This window comes from Antechinus flavipes, chromosome 2 (assembly GCF_016432865.1).
Source record: "Antechinus flavipes isolate AdamAnt ecotype Samford, QLD, Australia chromosome 2, AdamAnt_v2, whole genome shotgun sequence".
Classification (NCBI taxonomy): domain Eukaryota; kingdom Metazoa; phylum Chordata; class Mammalia; order Dasyuromorphia; family Dasyuridae; genus Antechinus; species Antechinus flavipes.
In genome coordinates, this window is record NC_067399.1 from 136,856,102 (window position 1) to 136,871,131 (window position 15,030).

Below are 15,030 nucleotides of genomic sequence, written 5' to 3' on the forward strand. Positions count from 1 at the left end.
GAGAGCAGGCCAGCAAGAGGGTGATGGGGAACATTGTGACTAGAGCACATATGGAAAGGCAACTTGAGTCTGTCTCCTAGTGAATGTTATTGCACCCTCTTCCCCTGGATATGAAATCTCCACTGCAATTGTTCCCCAAGTGCTCCCTATGCTTGAATGCCAGTGACTGTGTTGAGCTTACAGTTTGCGAATTGCACTACTGATATTGTGTTGGCTGCTGGGCAACCAAAGTTGGAAGCAGCCTCAGAGGCCACTAAGCCTAACACCATCATTTTTCAAATGAGGAAACGGGTTGAAAAAAGTTGACTTGCTCAAATTCACATAGCTAGACATTGAAGCAGGATTTGACCTTGGCTCTTTCCAACTATAAGCCCAGTTCTCTCTCACTATGATCTTCAGAACTACCTGAAGGCTCTGTCTCAGCCCCAAATTTCTAGGATGGAGTGACTAGATCCTGTCTCTGTGAAGGATGAGTGGAAAGCTCTTTAGTCATAGCTACTACAGTCATTTAACAAAAATTAGCTGGATTGTGCTTTAGACCTACTATGTGCCAGTCACTGGACATACACAAAGACGAAAATAAAATAGTTTCTGCCATCCAAGCATTTTTTGTTCTTTCTGGAGGAACATGTAGTCAAATAAGTTAATGTAAAATACATATTTAAAAAGAATTTCCAAGAGATGGGAGATCCAAGCAACTAAGCAAAACAAGAAAGACTTCCTAAAGAAAATAAGCACTTAAAATAACATTGGAAGGAAACGGGTGAAATAGGGGTGCATTCCAGGTGTTAGGAAAAAATGACATGTATGAGGAATATCAAATAGGCCAACTAGCTGACCTATAGCCAAATCCCTATTTCATGATTAAACATGTCATTAAATAATTAGATGAAAGATTGGGCTAATTAATGAAAGAGGTTTCAATTTTCATTAATAAGAAACTTCATTGATGCCCCCAGATTTCTTTGAAGCTCAGAATGATAAAATTAAATATAGCTTATTGCTAAATACCAGCCTAAACAATGATCTATAGATTCATAGCCCCCCAACATAACCTATCCTCCTAACTAGGTCCATGATCACTTTCTGGACTTCACTTTCATTATTTGTAAAGCGCATAATTGGACTCAGTGATCCTGAAGTTCTTTTTATCTTTCTAGAAACATTTTAGCTCCTTATGTGCCAGGGACTGTGCTGTTTTGAAAAAAGATATACATTTCTGTCCTTTTACTGGTGGGGTATATTTCACAGAGGAAACAGATACTGGTTTCTATGCCCAAAGGGCTATCAAACTGTGCATACCCTTTTATCCAGCAGTGTCTCTACTAAGCTTATATCCCAAAGATCATAAAAAAGGGAAAGGACCCACATGTGCAAAAATGTTTGCAGCATCTCTTTTTGTAGTGGCAAGGAAGTGGAAACTGAGTGGATGCCCACCAGTTGGAGAATGGCTAAGTTATGGTATATGAATGTTATGGAATATTATTGTTCTATAAGAAATGACCAGCAGGATGATTTCAGAGAGGCCTAGAGAGACTTACATGAACTGATGCTAAATGAAGTGAGTAGAACCAGGAGAACATTGAACACAGTAATAATAAGAACGTGTGATGATCAACTGTGATGGGCTTGATTCTTCTCAACAATGAGGGGATTCAGACCAGTTCTAATAGACGTGTGATGGAGAAAGCCATATGTATCCAGAAAGAGGACTGTGGGGACAGAGTGTACATCACAACGTAGTATTTTGATAAGGTCTAGATTTAGGGAACCAAAATGAGATTAGGGTTTCTGATGGGCAGGGAGTTAAATGATAAGGTGTAGTGACAGGTTCAGGGTTCAGGGAACCAAAATGGAGAGGTTTGGCTCCCCTGCAAGGATTTGGTACAAGGGTAGGGAGTTTGGGGGACTCCCTTCTGGTGGTGCAGAGATTCTCTGTAAAGGAATTTACAGACCCAAAAACCTAGATTGATAAAAAGAGGCTTATTATGGGGATTGGAAGTAAGGTTAGAAATCCTGATAGAGAGGCATAAAGTCTCATTAGAGAAATAGGTGAGATTTATAAAGACAGGATAGCATTGGAAAGAATATTCCAGGGGACAGAGGCTCCTTGGCATAGCATGGCATAGCTAGCATGTTTGGAACCCCTGTAAGAAAGGGTTTTAGTTTGGCTCTTTTATAACGGGAGCTTTAGCTGAAGGGAACTCATGGTGAAGTCCCAAGTTGGCTCATTGCTGGGTTTCAGCTTGAGCTGGAATTTGAATTGAATTCAATGAGTTTCAGGACTGAGCTGACTCCACCCAGATAACAAGGATGAAACTGTCCATCAGGGCAGGGTCCCACAATGAGACAGAGTTGAAGGAGATTTTCCCCTTTAAGAATTTTCAGAGTTTTGGGGTCCCCTCTTCCCCCCTCAAGCAGTCACCTCCAAATGCATTTAGGATAAAGGGGCAAAGATCTCTTCATGTAACTGCTTTGAGCTGGCAAGGGTCGTAGAGATTTGGGGGGGGTTCATGCCAGGAAGTGAGACATGAGGTGTGGAGTCTGGGAATGGCAGCAGAGCATCTAAGGGATGTTTGTCCCAGTCAGTTGTCCCATGTTTTCCTGACTGAAGGGCACTTGAGAATCCAAAGTTTGAAGCCTACAGAAAACAGATCTCAGGAGCAGATTAAAACTGGGATGTCATCCAGGGTGGAGATGGTGACATCCGGCAATTGGGCCTTTAGTAGTAAATGCATCAGGTCCCTTCTGTAGGCTGCCTGTAAGAATGCTGATGGCCCGTCTAACAATATGGAATGCCAAAGAAAAGTATAAGAGAAAATACTAAGAGCAAAAAGTTTAGCTCTTTCACTCCAATTTCCAGGAAAGCTAGTTTCTCCTGAGGTTGGGTCAGGGTGGCAGGGATTAAGGGTATGGACTCAAAGTCAGGCCAGACAAGAGGCCTTGATACCTATTAGATTTAATAAACCACTGATGTCCATAGGCTTTTTTTTTTTTAATGCTCTGAATCCCTAGGGTTAATATGTAGACCTCTTTGATTGCAAGACTTTTGATTAAAAACACCCACTGATCTTTTTGTGAGGCAGGGTCTAAGGATGGGCATGTCCCCACTTGTCAGGGCTGCAAATCAAGAAAAGAATGCAGTTTAAGCTTTTAGAAATCTCTTAACTGGTGGATAAAAGGGGGAAACAGGGCCAGACCCCAAATTCCTTCCAGAGAGCAGGACACTGGGGGAGCTAATCCAACCCCTATGGTGCTCACTGTGTGGAGCAATTCCTCCAGTGCTCCTCCTGCTCAAACTTAGGACAGGGACTGGGGTCTCCTCAGACAGTTTCCGTGACACCTACAGCACAAACTTTTGGAGTTCTTGGTCTACGTCTGAGATGGATTTGCATTAACAAGGCATCTCTGCTCTGAGTGTCCTTTCAGGAGGCAGAAGTTGCTCTGAGAAGAAAAGAGCTGAGAGTCTCAGGATTTAGTTCAGGTGAGAGAGTTAAAAGAAAACCAACAACTTTTTTGTAGCAGCAGAGTGGGAGAAATATCGATGGCTCAGAATGGGCTCCTATAGTTTTGGCCTTAGTATATTGGCCTTGGACCCCTGAAAAAGTTGGGGGGGGGTCCCAGATTTCTTATTAGGTTGAGAGGGTCTTTTATTTTTTATTTAATGATTACTTTATAATGACATTATTCCTTGCACTCGTTTCTTTTCCGATTTTTTTTCCCCCTCCCTCCCTCCACCCCCTCCCCTAGATGGCAAGCAGTCCTCAGTGCATTCTTAAAAGTGCTTTATTTTTCTTTCAAATCCTGGGACTGATACTGACTTCTATCCTCAGGCAGAAGCAGCTGTGGGAGGTGGAGGGAGGGAGGGGGAAAAAAAATCGGAAAAGAAACGAGTGCAAGGAATAATGTTGTCATTATTAAATAATCATTAAATAAAAAATAAAAAAAAAAAAGAATGCACTGAGGGCGGAGCCAAGATGGCAGAGAAGGCACTCACAACATTCTAAACTCCTCTTATACCCTCACTACTAGTTACTAAATTCAGTCTCAAAAATAGCACTTGACTGGTAAAATTCACAAAGATTCGAAGTATAACAACTTACCAGATAAAGATGATCTGGAAGATCACCAGAAAAGGTTTGTTCTGAGTGGCGGGAGCAGACCAGAACAAACAGGGAGATAGGAGAGGCTAGCGCTGGGAACAGACTGGGAGTGGGGGGTGGCCTCCATGGCTGGAAAATTTACAGGAAGGACTCTACCACAGGTTGGCTGTTCTGCTTTGGTTGCAAAGCAGTAGACCAGCAGAGAAATTAAAGCCAACAGTGGAGGGTATTTTAAGAAATGCCAGAACTTAACAGTATCTGGCTATACCCACCCAAAACCGGAAGTTTGCACAAATCTGCATGGCAGGGGGGCACAGCAGCAGCCTCTAATCTCCACATTGGAGAGCTCAGCCTAGGGCAATAGAATTTCTGCAGCATGACTGTGCTCCCTAGGACAGAGACACTTCCAGTGCCGTACAGAGCTATTCTCAGGCAACTGCTTTTTTTTTTTTTAAATAACTTTTTATTGATAGAATGCATGCCAGGGTAATTTTTTACAGCATTATCCCTTGCATTCACTTCTGTTCCGATTTTTCCCCTCCCTCCCTCCACCCCTTCCCCCAGATGGCAAGCAGTCCTTTACATGTTGAATGGGTTGCAGTATATCCTAGATAAAATATATATGTGCAGAACCGAACAGTTTTCTTGTTGCACAGGGAGAATTGAATTCAGAAGGTATAAATAACCCAGGAAGAAAAACAAAAATGCAAGCAGTTTATATTCATTTCCAGTGTTCTTTCTCTGGGTGTAGCTGCTTCTGTCCATCTTTGATCAATTAAGGCTCTCTTTATCGAAGAGATCCACTTCCATCAGAATACATCCTCAAACAGTATCGTTGTTGAGGTATGTAATGATCTCCTGGTTCTGCTCATTTCACTCAGCATCAGTTCATGTAAGTCTCGTCAGGGAAACTGCTAATACCCACAGTGGGCCTTTGCCTCTGGTAGTGACACTTTCACTGCTCAGACGCTAGCCCCAGGGCAGTTGCTCATCTGCACAGCAGGGCTATTCGTGCAGCTTGCTTGTCCAGACCTGAGTCACTTTCAGTGCGAAGCTTTTACCAGAGAACTTCTGTAGCTTGACTGCTCTTTGCAGCCTGTTGGCAGGATAGTTATTGTCCATATATCTATCCCAGCTCTGCAGAGGAAGCTGTAACCTCTTTGCCCTGAAGGCAGACCATAAAGGCTTTTTTAAAAATGAGTTAAAAAATCAAAAGAATGAGATCGATAGCTTCTATACAGAAAGAGAGCAGGTTTTCAACCCCAAGGAGACTAATAGCAGACACTCTCCAGACAATACCCCAAAGGGGGATGTGATTGGTCCCCGTCACACAAGGCTCTTCTAGGAAAAAGCTATTTAAAAAATCTTAAAAGAGACCTAGAAAAAAAAATGGGGAAAGGAAAGAGAAGCTATGCAAGAGAGTAACAACTTCCTAAAATGTGAATTGGAAAAGGTAAAGAACTCCCAGGAAAGTAGGATTTGTGAATTGGAAAAGATAAAGAACTCCTAAGAAAATAGGATTTGTCAAATCAAGCCATTCTCCAATTGATAAATGGTCAAAGGATATGAACAGACAATTTTCAGATGATGAAATTGAAACTATTACCACTCACATGAAAGAGTGTTCCAAATCACTATTGATCAGAGAAATGCAAATTAAGACAACTCTGAGATATCACTACACACCTGTCAGATTGGCTAAGATGACAGGAAAAAATAATGATGAATGTTGGAGGGGATGCGGGAAAACGGGGACACTGATGCATTGTTGGTGGAGTTGTGAATGAATCCAACCATTCTGGAGAGCAATCTGGAATTATGCCCAAAAAATTATCAAATTGTGCATACCCTTTGATCCAGCAGTGTTTCTATTGGGCTTATACCCCAAAGAGATACTAAAAAAAGGAAAGGGACCTGTATGTGCCAAAATGTTGGTAGCAGCCCTGTTTGTAGTGGCTAGAAACTGGAAAATGAATGGATGCCCATCAATTGGAGAATGGCTGGGTAAATTGTGGTATATGAATGCTATGGAATATTATTGTTCTGTAAGAAATGACCAACAGGATGAATACAGAGAGGCTTGGAGAGACCTACATGGACTGATGCTAAGTGAGATGAGCAGAACCAGGAGATCATTATACACTTCGACAACGATATTGTATGAGGATGTATTCTGATGGAAGTGGATTTCTATGACAAAGAGACCTAACTGAGTTTCAATGGATAAATGATGGACAGAAACAGCTACACCCAAAGAAGGAACACTGGGAAACGAATGTGAACTATTTGCATTTTTGATTTTCTTCCTGAGTTATTTTTACCTTCTGAATCCAATTCTCCCTGTGCAACAGGAGAACTGTTTGGTTCTGCAAACATGTATTGTATCTAGGATATACTGTAACATATCTAACATATATAGGACTGCTTGCCATCTAGGGGAGGGGGTGGAGGGAGGGAGGGAAAAAAACGAAACATAAGCGAGTGCAAGGGATAATGTTGTAAAAAATTACCCTGGCATGGATTCTGTCAATACAAAGTTATTATTAAATAAAATAAAATTAAAAAAAAAAAAAGAAAATAGGATTTGTCAATTGGAAAAAGAAAATAACTCAGTTAAAAAAAAATTAGTGAAATGGAAAAAAATTCCATAGAGAAAAACAAATCATTTTTATTTAGCAGACTGCATCAAAAGTCAGAACCCTACAATACGTTGTTTATAAGAAACACATTTAAGGCAGAGAGATACATACGGAGTAAAGGTAAAAGGCTGGAGCAGAATCTATTATGCCTCAGGGGAAGTCAAAAAAGCAGGGCTAGCCATCCTTATCTCAGATCAAGCAAAAGCAAAAATTGATCTAATTAAAGAGATAAAAGGAAGGAAATTATATCTTGCTAAAGGGTAGCTTAGACAACGAAGCAATATCAATACTAAACATATATGCACCAAGTGGTGTAGCATCTAACTTCCTAAAGGAGAAATTAAGAGAATTGCAAGAAAAAATAGACAGCAAAACAATAATAGTTGGAAATCTCAACCTTGCAGTCTCAGAATTAGATAAATCAAACCACAAAACAAATAAGAAAGAAATTAAAGAGGTAAATAGAATATTAGAAAAATTAGGTATGATAGATTTTTGGAGAAAACTGAATGGTGACAGAAAGGAGCATACTTTTTTCTCAGCAGTTCATGGAACCTATACAAAAACTGACCACATATTAGGACTATAAAGACCTCAAAATTAAATGCAGGAGGGCAGAAATAGTAAATGCTTTCTTTTCAGATCACGATACAATAAAAACGACATTCAACAAAAAGTTAGGGGTAAATAGACCAAAAAGTAATTGGAAACTAAATAATCCCATCTTAAAGAATGATTGAGTAAAACAGCAAATTATAGATGGAATTAATAATTTCACCGAAGATAATGACAATGATGAGACATCATACTAAAATCTGTGGGATGCAGCCAAAGCAGTAATAAGGGGAAATTTTATATCTTTAGAGGCTTACTTGAATAAAATAGAGAAAGAGAAGATCAATGAATTGGGCTTGCAACTTAAAAAGCTAGAAAAAGACCAAATTAAAAATCCCCAATCAAATACTAAACTTGAAATTCTAAAATTAAGAGGAGAAATTAATAATACTGAAAGTAAAAAAAAAAAAACTATTGAATTAATAAATAAAACTAAGAATTGGTTTTATGAAAAAATCAATAAAATAGATAAACCTTTGGTAGAAATCTGATTAGAAAAAAGAAAGAAGAAAATCAAATTGTTAGTCTTAAAAAAGAAAAGGGAGAACTTTCCACCTTTTCCAATGAAAAGGAAATTAGAGTAATAATAAGTTACTTTGTCCAACTTTATGCTAATAAATTTGATAACCTAAGTGAAATGGATGACTACCTCCAAAAATATAGGCTTCCCAGATTAACAGAGGAGGAAGTAAATTGCTTAAATAGTCCCATTTCAGAAAAGAAATAGAACAAGCTATTAATCAACTCCCTAAGAAAAAATCCCTAGGACCAGATGGATTTACATGTGAATTCTACCAAAACATTTAAAGAACAATTAGCCCCAATGCTATATAAACTATTTGAAAAAATAGAGAATGAAGGAGTCCTACCAAATTCCTTTTATGACACAGACATGGTACTGATACCTAAACCAGGTATGATAAAAACAGAGAAATAAAATTATAGACCAATCTCCCTAATGAATATTAATGCTAAAATCTTAAATAAGATATTAGCAAAAAGACTACAGAAAATTATCCCCAGGATAATACACCATGATCAAGTAGATTTTATACCAGGAATGCAGGGCTGGTTCAATATTAGGAAAACTATTCAGTATAATTGGCCATATTAATAACCAAATTAACAAAAACTATTAAAAACACGAGAGTATAGGAATAAGGACTTTTCCTTAAAATAATCAAAGCATCTATTTAAAACCATCAGTAAGCATCATATGTAATGGGGATAAACTGGAATCATTCCCAATAAGATCAGGAGTGAAACAAGGTTACCTACTATCACCATTACTATTCAATATTGTATTAGAAATGCTAGCTTCGGCAATAAGACTTGAGAAAGAAATTAAAGGAATTAGAGTAGGTAATGAGGAAACCAAATTATCCCTCTTTGCCGGTGATATGATGGTATACTTAGAGAACCCTAGAGAGTCAACTAAAAAGCTATTAGAAATAATCCACAACTTTAGCAAAGTTGTAGGATACAAAATAAACCCACATAAATCATCATCATATATATATCTCTAGCAAAATCCAACAGTTAGAGATACAAAGAGAAATTCCATTTAAAGTAACTGCTGATAGTATAAAGTATTTGGGAATCTATCTGCCAAGGGAAAGTCAGGAATTATATGAGCAAAACTGTAAAACATTTTCCACACAAATAAAGTCAGCTTTAAGCAATTGGAAAAATATTAAGTGCTTTTGGATAGGCTGAGCCAATATACTAAAGATGACAATACTATCTAAACTAATCTATTTATTTATCACTATACCAATCAGACTCCCAAAAAACTATTTTAATGACCTAGAAAAAATAACAGCAAAGTTCATATGGAAAAACAAAAGGTCAAAAATTTCAAAGGAACTAATGGGAAAAAAATCAAATGAAAGTGGCCTAGCTGTACCAGATCTAAAATTATTTTATAAAGCAGTGGTTACCAAAACCATTTGGTATTGGTTAAGAAATAGACTAGTTGATCAGTGGAATAGGTTAGATTCAAAGGACAAAAATAGTCAATAACTTTAATAATCTAGTGTTTGACAAACCCAAAGACCCCAGCTTTTGAGATAAGAACTCACTATTTGACAAAAACTGCTGGGAAAATTGGAAATTATTATGGCAGAAACTAGGCATTGACTCACACAACACCGTACACCAAGATAAGGTCATAATGGGTTCATGATCTAGGCATAAAGAATGAACTTATAAATAAATTAGAAGAACATAGGATAGTTTACCTCTGAGACCTGTGGAGGAGGAAGGAATTTATAACCAAAGAAAAACTAGAGATCATTATTGATCACAAAATAGAAAATTTTGATATCAAATTGAAAAGTTTTTGTACAAACAAAACTAATGCAGACAAGATTAGAAGGAAAGCAATAAAATGGGAAAACATTTTTACAGTCAAAGGTTCTGATAAAGGTCTCATTTCCAAAATATATAATTAACTCTAATTTATAAGAAATCAAGCCATTCTCCAGTTGATAAATGGTCAAAGGATATGAACAGACAATTCTCAGATGAAGAAATTGAAACTATTTCTAGCCATATGAAAAGATGCTCCAAGTCATTATTAATCAGAGAAATGCAAATTAAGACAACTCTGAGATAATACTACATACCTGTTAGATTGGCTAAAATGACAGGGAAAGATAATGTGGAATGTTGGAGGGGATGTGGGAAAGCAGGGACACTAATACATTGTTGATGGAATTGTGAATGCATCCAGCCATTCTGGAGAGCAATTTAGAACTATGCTCAAAAAGTTATCAAACTGTGCATACCCTTTGACCCAGCAATGTTACTACAGGCTTGCTTATGTTCCAAAGAGATTTTAAAGAGGGAAAGGGACCTGTATGTGCAAGAATGTTTGTGGCAGCCCTCTTTGTAGTGGCTAGAAACTGGAAACTGAGTGGATGCCCATCAATCTTGGAGAATGGCTGAAAAAATTGTGGTATATGAATATTATGGAATATTATTGTTCTGTAAGAAATGACCAGCAGGATGATTTCAGAAACTCCTGGAGAAATTTACATGAACTGATGCTGAGTAAAATGAGCAGGACCAAGATATCATTATATACTTCAACAACAATACTATATGATGATCAGTTCTGATGGATGTGGCCTTCTTCAACAATGAGATTAACCAAATCAGTTCTAATAGAACAGTAATGAATTGAACCAACTACACCCAGCGAAACAACTCTGGGAAATTAGTATGAATCACTACATAGAATCTCAATTCCTCTATTTTTGTTCGCCTGCATTTTTGACTTCCTTCACAGGTTAATTGTACACGATTTCAAAGTCCAATTCTTTTTGTACAGCAAAATAACTATATGGATATGTATACATATGTTGTATTTAATTTATACTTTAACATATTTAACATGTATTGGTCAACCAACCATCTAGGGAAGGGGGTGGGAGGAAGAAGGGGAGAAATTGGAACAAAAGGTTTTGCAATTGTCAATGCTGAAAAATTACCCATGCATATGTCTTTTAAATAAAAAGCTATAATAATAATAAGCAAAAAGCAAACAAACAAACAAACAAAAACACTGATATTGATGGGTAGAGGGAGACTGGATCCCTTTCAGCTAATCTGATCAGTGTTCAAGTTTTGATGTTGAGGTATTTTTTAAGCTGAGTGTCTCTGCATTAAGAGACAGCCTAAAGATCAGTCTTTAGGGATCCCAAGCTTTCCCAATCTTATAGCTTTTTCCATTCTCTATAGGCATCCCTAAGAGAGAGAAGGATATGACAAAAACCTTAATTTTTATCAATTCACACGAGTTGTGCCCTCTTCCCTCTACCAAGGGGTAGTATGAAGTCTCTTCTCATTATTGTTCATCCTTTGTTTTCAAAGAGGATCAATAGGCGATGACTTTCTAATGAATTGGATTTAAATGAGGCAGACTTGTGGAAAGGTATCAGTCTCACTCCTTCCTTAGATATTGAAATCCATTGGTAAGATAAAAGGTATTGGTACCTGGTATTGACCCAGGATTTAGTGGATGACTTTGTCATCTTTGATGTTTGATAAAGCCCCAAGCAATCCACACATCCTGTTTTGTTGTACATAGGGAGTTTCTTCTTATTGATAGCCTACTTGGGATTTTGGCTTAGCAATGGAATCTTTGAATAAAAGCATATGGACATTTTAGTCACTTTATTCACATAAGTCTAAATTTGCATTCATTTTAAGACAGGGTGGATGTACTACTTAATTGTTTGTGAGAAGAGACTTTTCTTGGATGTAATTATGTTTTAAAAAATCAAAAAAAATTTAAGAACAAATTGTTCTCATCAACATCATACACAGAAACAGCAACCTTGTAGAATGATCAACTATAATAGACTTAGCTCTTCTGAGCAATGAATGATTCAAGAAAATTCTGGGAAATGTTGACCACATCCAGAGAAAGAACTATGGAATTGGAAACACTATTTTCATTTCTTGTTTGTTTTTATTTTTTTCTTTTTCATTGTTTTTCCATTTTTCTCTAAATCTTCTTCACAACATAACTCATGTGGAAATATGTTCAATGTGATTGTACATGTATAAACAAACATGTGTAGGATGAACTGAGTGAAGACCTGCTCATAGGAATATGACCTAATTATGACAAGAGACTTTATAATAAGTTGAGCTATTGCTAAAAAACTGCAGGGGGTTGATTGTCTTGAATGAACACTCCCCTTGGGTTTCCCACCACTTCTTAATGAGCATTTAAGTACTTCTTTTAAAGGTGCTGATGGCTTTGAATTCTCTCATCAGATGATATCACTTGTATAGTACTTCTTTAGTGAGATCTAAATTAGTTTATTATTTTTCTTTTGTTCCTGGGATAGATTTTCAGGTTTAGGATATAAGCCTGTACTCTCCCAAACAATGGGAGAAAAGGTCAAGGAGGAGGGGAGCTTCTGTTCTATTTAATCTTGTGTTTTGCAATTTATGCTTTGCACTCTACTGACAAACATTTGGTCAGATGGGAGATGGCCTTTCTTGGGAGATTGTAATATGTGACTCAGAAATGGTCACCATTTAATAAAAAAAAAAAGCTGGAGAGATCTCTAGGACTAAAGCAAAGTTTATTATACATTCTCCCAAGAAGGGCATCCCACTCAGCCAGCAGAGGATCGAAGGGAGGAAGCACCTCCTGAGGGCAGGGTTAACACTTTAATCCCTAACACAGATGCCCCCTCCCATCACTGACCCTCATCCTCATTGGCTGAGGGTCTTATATCTTAAAGGAGGGAAGTACCCAAGAAATTGAACTTGACCAATAAGTACATAGTTGCCCATATTTGATTGAAATAGGGAGAAAATCATGTCATGGGAGTATAGCAGGAAGGGGACTTAAGTATGCCTTTGGATCAATGCTCAAAGTCCTTCAGGCCTACTCAAACTCTGAATTAGATGAAGCCTTACTCAATTTTCACAACTGTCTTGAAAGATCTCACCTCATCTTGTTCAGTAATAAATCCCTTTTTTTTTTTTTTTTTTTTTTTACTGAGTCTGTTTTTGTGGTCACTACTGTCTTATACAGTTATATCGGATTTGCTTAATATGTTGTGGAAGGGTAGGGGGAAAAATCTGGAATTTAAAATCTTACAAATATGAATGTTGAAAACTATATACATAATTGGAAAAAAATACTATTAAATAAAAAAATAAAGCTCTCATTTACCCATTCACCTGATGACAAGGGGAGCCCCGAAACGCTCTCTCTCAATCTGACTTTGGGGGGAATGCTAAGCTCTCCCTTGAGAGATCTGCCCCAGGAAATCAAGATAAAGTGGTTTCATTCTGTTATCTGGGTGAGAGTAGTTGAGTCCAGGACCACTCTTACTTGCCCTGAGCTAGAGATTAAGATTTCTATAGACCTCTACTGAATTGAAAATTAGCTCAGGACTACTCCCAGTAAACTATCCAGAAATCTAGGCCTGGGGCAGTAATCTCGTTCAATTGAAACTTCTATTGAAAGATTTCAGTCTGATTCTAGCTCAAACTGCTCCCAGCCTCCATCAAGAGCTGCCCCCAGTTTCTAGCCAAGGTTTCAATTATAAAAGAGGGCAGCTGAGCTCAATCTTTGGCAGAAGAGGATCTCAAAGCAAGGATCATGCCAGGCCAAGGGACCTCCCTTGGCATGGTTACCTGCGAGGGACTCTCTGATCACTCAAAGATATTCTCTTTCGGTGTTACTCCCTCTTTATCTCTCTCTCCTAGTTCTCTTACAGGACTACACCCTCTTCCTGATGGGATTTCTCTGTTAGATAGGTTTTTCTGATAAAAACTTTATATCCCTCTGTCGGGGACCTTGCCACCCAAGAATTCAATCTTTCTAGCAAAGGCTGACTTCCCAATGCCTATAATAAACCTTTTTTGCCAGTTTAACTTTTCAAGTTTGTAAATTCATTTACAAAAGACCTGCATCACTAGAAGGGGGTTCCCACAACTCCATGCCCTGCTTTGAACCTCATTATTTGGCTCCCTGACCAGGAATTGAGGGGAACTGAACCTCATCATTTGGGGACACAACCCCAAACCTCATCACCAAGGTAAGTCTATACATGCTTAGGGTACACATCTCTCTAACTTACCAATGGGTTTGAGACCTGCCCATTATTCTCAAGCTATTTAGCCCTTCTTTAAAGAGGGTCTGCCACAGTGTTGACTGCTGTGCATGCTACAGCTTCTTGAAGCCACGGTGATATTTGGGTGAATCAGGTAAATACCAAAGGTAGATGAACATGCCCAGAAAGGACTCAGCAGCCTTCACAGCCAGAAGTGCTAGTCCCCGAAAAATATAATATTATTCAGAGAAAATTGAGATAATGTTAGCCTGAGGATATACCCCTTTCTGTTTTTGTGAAGAAAGGTCTGAGAAGACAGGGAATTATTGTAGTTGAAGACTGATGTATTTGTTCTGGAATGTTAACTATCAAATTGCATTTTAATGAATTTTTATATTCACCTTCAATGCTCATATAAAATCTCAAATTGACTAGGGAGAGGTATTGGAAGGCATGGGGGGAGGAGGGGAAAGTGGAGAATCTCTAAGTTTGTACATTTATCTCTTTAGGTTTAAATTAAGGTAGCTTAAGGAGAAAATCATCTTCCCGAGATGAAATGTGACCTCAGATACTTACTAGTTGTATGACCCCAGGGCAAGTCACTTTATCCCCGTATACCTCAGTTTCCTTATAGGTAAGGAAAGACATGGCAAAGCACTCAAGTATTTTTGCCCCAAAAAATCCCAAATGGGGTCAACGAAAGTCAGAGTGAAATCGGAGAAGGCCTTGTATAGGTGTTGGGAGAACGTTTGGAGTGAAACGAGGAAGGTCTTGGCGATGGAATGAGGTGAGAAGGCACAGAGAAGGAAGACGGAACGTCTGTGATGGAGGGCTGGGCAGGAAGGGGTTCCCAGTAAGGTACAGTAGGGTACGGAGAAGGAAAGGCTGGGGAAGCCAGAGAGACGCGCAGACAGTAAGCCAGCCAACATGACAGGACGGGCGGGGAAAGGACGCTCCAGCCCCAAGGTCGGCAAATTCAAACTACGTCCGCGCTTGCGCATTGGCCACGGCTACCCTTTCGCGCCTTCCTTCCGCCTCCGCCCCGCCCCCTCCCTCCCTCGGTCTTTCCCCGAGGGTTGTGAGAAT